Below are 6,004 nucleotides of genomic sequence, written 5' to 3'. Positions count from 1 at the left end.
CACACACACACACACACACACACACACACACACTCACCAAAATGAATGTTTTCATCACCAAGTGCTACTGAAATTACCTGTAAGGTAACATCTTGTGGTTTCTTTATCTGTTGTTTTTTGGTAAAATGCTTTTCTCTCCTGTTTTATGCAAAGCAGGTGTGATTTTACTTGAGGAAACTGGACCTATTGTTTTTTTAGCACAGCTTCCATGTCTTGGTGTGAGGATGCAGCCTTTGGTTTGCTCTCCCTTATGAGAGCAACTCTAAATCCTAACAGCCAAGTGTCCATCAGGGACATTGGTTTTTGATTAACCTCTTCTATAATTAATGATTTCAATTATCTTGTCTTTATGCAACATAATGGCCGTCGATCCATATTCCACACATATAAAGGATGTTACAGAAAGCAGTTGGTAACATTGTAAAGTTATTCCCAGGTGCTTTATATATATATATACACAGTTGTACTTGAAAGTAACCCTTACAGAAAATCATCAATTTAGACCAATAAGTCAAATAAAACAAAATTGAGAAAAGTTATAATATATATATATAAAAATGTACCGTACTAAATGATCATTTAGAGAATAAAATAGAGAACTAGGACTCCGTGTCAAATTAAAATGCCTTGCTCAAGAACAGTGAACCAACATACATGTTTATTCAAAATCAATGTCAAAATCTCAATTTTTTATAGTTTTATTTTAGTATCACTTTTGCCAATTTCAATGTATTCTACTGGGAGCAGATTTTTTTTTTTCAAGCACAACTGTATGTATATATATATATATGAATATATATCGTATTAGAGCTTTCTGCATAACATCAATAAGGTTTTACACAGAATGTGGATTCTTTTTTTATTCCTTTTTTTTATTAGAACAAATTTCATGGTTTCCTTGGTCATTTTCCAGGCCGGGCAAAAAGAAGTTCAGCTGCAGAGTTTAAATTCCTGCGAAGTGGGTTAATGGCAGCGTTAAATAGTGTCCTTCTTAAATCCCCAGGACGTTCTAATGAACCTGAGCGCTACATGTAATACTGTAGGAACATAGATCGTTGACAGAGGAGTAGACGGATAAGAAATGTTTGGAAGTCCTTGATGTGTGTTTTTTTTCGTCATGGGCTGTACCGATACAGACCAACGTTTTACAAAGTTCTGTTTCAAAACCACAGGATTTTCCCCTCATATTGATTATTTGATTTAACCTTCCTTTAATAAGATGCCAGAACCAACCAGCATTGAGTTCCAGGCTTATTGAGTAGCCCACACTAAAGCTTTGTTATGTCCTAGAAAACATGCAAATTGAACAACAACAAAAAAAACGGAGCCAAGCCTGCAATACGGAATACTGGTCCATGCCTCTGAAAAGGGAGGCGGTAGGGTCATTGTTGGCCTGGCTGACCAGGCAAGATGTTTTAGTCCCCTGCATGGCGATGAAGATTGAGATGATAGCGGGAAGGAATCAACTCTATCGCTGCATTGTAGGTTTTTGAAAGCTGGAATCTGAGTCGCCCCCCCCCCCCCCCCATCTATGTTCTTTCTTAACATAGATGGCTTCCTTCACATCCCTCTCAAACCACCTGTCTTCTTTGTCCAAAATGTGAACATTATGTTTCAGGATCTGTTTGGTTTGAAATGTTCTGGGATTTTGTGTTTAGAGAACGCATCTCTTGGATTTCCTTGCTGATTTGAAAAACGCCCAGTTTGGGTCTCCACAGGTTTAGAGAGCATCTTTGATGAGTTTATGTTCTTTGTGCTTCTGTTATAGTAGGGTCATGCTCTGCCCACTGCTGGAAGGTCCTGATGACAGAAAGTTTGTGTTCCAGTGGGCGGTGTGAGTCAGAAAGAAGATATTGGTCTGTGTGAGTAGGTTTCCTATAGGCATCAGTGTGGAGGTTTCCATCCTTCAATGCTCATCGAACAGTCCAGAAAAGGTAGCTTGTTGTCGAATCCCCTGTTTAAACATTTAACTCTGTTATAAATGCTGTTTCTTCATTAAATTAATATCTAAAATAGCATTTAGCTTTATTCATTTATGCCTGAGTAATCATTGTGAACTCTGCTGTCAGGCATGAAATTAGAGACACCCCCACATGGAGGGGCCGCGTTGCAGGAAGGCAGGTGTCTGTCTTATCATTTGGGGGGGGGGAAGGATCACAAAATAAATAATAATTCATAAGAAATGACTACTCTGATATTTGGAGGCTTCTACAAAGCATGATTATACGGTGAGAACCTTGCACCAACTCATGCAACTTAAATATTGGTTTTGTCCTCTTTCTCAAAATTCTTAAAATGAGCAGCATTTAGTTTTCTTGTTCTGTCCACAAGCCCACCCTGATTAGCACAGTAGTAAAAGCAGCTGATTTAATGCTTTATTTTACCTACATCCACTTAAAAAAGACTAGGACGGTTTGTGCAGACTAGAGCCAGTGGCAGCTGGCCAATAGAGGGCGCTGGTGCACCACCCCACTCACCCATAATCTTTATTAAGACATAAAAAAGACAAATAAAAATTTAATTTTAAAAATAAAATGTTTCAAAATATGTTAATTCATTTTTAGATGTGCAAGATAGATATTTAATCTTTAATACCAAGTAAAGCTTTTTCGTTCACCATTATATTGGTGACCATTTCCATAAATCTTCCCCCGTAGACTCTGGTTAAAAGTTATCCATGCTCAGTAGCATCGTGCTGAAAGCAGCTCGATTAGCGCACCACGTCCCTCCACCGCGCCGGCGTCACATTCGTCTGTTAGAAAGTGCGGCTGATTGACAAGTTTATGGGATTATTTAGCTCCAACGCTAGGCTAACTGCATGCAGCCAGGCTAATTGCGTGCAGCGAGGCTAACTGCGTGCAGCGAGGCTAACTGCGTGCAGCCGCCACCGACTAGAATCAAGGGTAACAGAGGAAAGAGAGTCCAGAAAACAGCAAGTTAACAGTTTTTAGACGTTTAGGAAACTATCATTGGACATGTTCTACATAACTTGTTGCGGCCCATTGTGTCTTTAGCAACCGCTAGCTTGAACTCATGGTAAAAACCAAGTATTTTATTTACAAATAAATAGCTTTTCCAATATTTTTTTTTAAAAATAAGTTCATGTAAATAAAAATAAAAAAAAGTCTGCCATGAAGGCACGTAGAATGAATAAAGAACCTTGGGATTTTTTCTAAGAAACTTCATTCATTAGCAAACAGTCAGACATTATTGCTATGGAGTTCATTCATAAAATATGATGACATTTGATACATAAATGATGCAAAGAACTGATTTCAAGACACAAGTGATAGTTTAGTAAAATATTGGTTAAGGTTAGTATTGTTCCTTGTCATCCAGCTCTCTCATGCATAAAACATCCTCTCCTGTTTCTCTTTGTCATAAAGGAGATTCTTTTTTGTTTGATTCTAAAAGCGTTACAGTTTGTTCCTTCTTTCTTGTAAAACATTATCGTTTAACATTCATCTTTCTATTTGTAGAGAATCTGAACACTACATTGATGTAGGGGGTTAATTTAAGGTATATGTCTTCTTCTTCACGCCGTGTGAGCGCCATACCTTCACATCATCTCTGTGGAGTCATTTAACAGACTGAACCAAGATGGCGGCTAACAGATCACAACGTTATGTTTAAGTTTTAATTTTGTTTGTATGTTTAATTTTCTTGAAGGGTCCAGCAAAATGCACAAACAGGGCACATAGTGCTGATGTACAAAAATCTACTTTAATTGTTGCTTTATGCTCTTAAGACTTTTCTGAATGCCATGTGTTATAAACTAAAACTTTGATTGTTGTTTTTCTTTTGTACTCCTGTTCTTTCTCCTAATCTTTGAAATGCACAGATGATCTATTCTAAATGAAGTCCTACAAAACACCACTTTAAAGAAAAAGCAACTGTTTCTGTGCCTTTCACATGCATCAGCGTACTGTAGTTTGAAAACCCACCACCAGATGGCAGTGCAGGGTTGTGCTCAGATTAGAACTGTTCGCCCAGAGAGATTTTGGCCACTTTGCCTTCTGCAGAGTGTGAGTGCATCCTTCCATCTCTCTACATCCGTTTGTGTCCTTGATGCTGTTATTCAAACCGGTGCCAGAATTCTCTCTCTATTTTAAAGGAAAGTTGTTTATACTTCGAAAAAGAGGAAATTAATGCTACGTCTATTTATTTTTAGAAGCACACAGAGCAAATTGTACATACTATATTTATTCTATATATACGGTTGTTTATTTTGTCATTTTCTTCAGGCTCAGTCTGTCGTCTGTTCTGTCAGATTTCCTACCTGCATGTCACCCTGTGCTTTGGTGCCTCCACGGCGCCTAAAGGGATCAGATGACCTGCAGAAACCAGATGGTCAAAGTTCAGATCAGAGTAACCATCTTATGAAAGCCACAAAAAAAAGTTAAAGTAGCTTGGATCAATAAAAGATGTACAGTGTGATGATTGCTCTATCGAAATGTAAAAATATAAAAATACTCTGTGGCAGTAGATAGAACTGTGATTATCTCTTTTCGTTTATGTGACGTTTTGGAAATTGAAGTAAGTTTCCAAAATATAGGATGGATAACTTTCCAAAAGCGATCTAATAACACTCACCGTCCAGCTTCTGCTTATTTTATCTCTATATCTTTAAACTATTGAGCCCTCATGGGGAATCCTGCCTCCCTGTTAGCTTCCAGAGCCAGACTGAGCTGCTGAATGAATTTCCACTATGCTGTCTTTTAGGGAAAACTGATGTAGGCAGCCTGGTAATGTCTGACATCTACATGTTTGTCTCCTTAAAACACCCCTTCTGTGAGGCGGGGGGGAGGGGGGCTTTCTCTCTGCAGGATATTGTAATTTGCTGGAAATAAATAAATGACTATATTATTTCATACAGTTGCTCTGTTTGACTCTGTTTCTTTTATTTTTAATTATATATTTTCCATCAGTATTATTTACTCACTGACAAGATGTCGTAAATAAATCTTAAAATAAAAATCATCCTTGATACAGATTAAAACACAAAAACTGTTAAAGTGCATCGTTTAGTTTATTAAGTGAACCATGAAGTCAGGGACAGCCGATCTAATCCATTAACTCTGGAACCCTTTTTTGATATAGTTTGAGCTTAAAGCTGATAGTAATTTCTAAATATCTGTAAAAGGAAATTGTAAAGGCAAAAATGAAATAGGTCCAAGAGACGAATGAGTCGTGATCTCATCTGTTAGCATCATAACTGATTTAGGATTGTCCTACAAAAACTGATCTAAGACAAAATGTCATAAATTAAGGGTGTTTGTTGTTGATATGAAGAGATGATGATAAAATAGTATAAACTTGAAATAAAATATTGATGTTGTTTTATTTTGAAATCAGTTTGTCAGATTGCATTTCCTACCTGTGCAAATTAAAAGAAAATACACAGAAAATGTACTTATATTTGAATTTTACCAACATATGTTTTTAGTACCGGGGCCACAACAAGGAGCAGCTCTACAGCGGCCACTTCCCCCCCGACCCCCTTCTGTGAATGATTTGCATCTAAAGTCTTATTCAAAGTTTATTGGTTTAATTCAGATTCAGGACAGAAACCTAGGAATTCCTTTTCCTAGATATATTCTTTAGTTTATTCTGAAGGAGCAGCATTCTGGGTCTTTCCCTGATTCATCTCCTCCAGTGGATCCTTGACAGATGTCTGGGCCACTTTAGCTGATTAATAATTATAGAATCAGATGTTCCATCCAATTACAGAACAATACAGGATGTCTTCACTCTGCTGGAGGCTTTTTATCAGCACTCTATGACTCATCATGGATCATTACACTATAAAGAAGATGGTTACAGGCAGGCATCCTAGGGTCTCCCAACATTAAAAAATACATTGGCTTTGTGCAGAACAGCTGGACACACCTCTTGCTTTAGTTAAGCAAGAACCAGTTGCTCATAATTTTACAGCAACCTCCACAAAACTACGTAATTCTATTCAGTTTATTTCTATAGCTCCAATTCACATCATGTCATCTCA

The sequence above is a fragment of the Cyprinodon variegatus genome, unplaced genomic scaffold (assembly GCF_000732505.1).
Source record: "Cyprinodon variegatus isolate N-32 unplaced genomic scaffold, C_variegatus-1.0 Scaffold116, whole genome shotgun sequence".
In the NCBI taxonomy this organism is placed as follows: Eukaryota; Metazoa; Chordata; class Actinopteri; order Cyprinodontiformes; family Cyprinodontidae; genus Cyprinodon; species Cyprinodon variegatus.
This window is presented reverse-complemented; position numbering follows the sequence as displayed.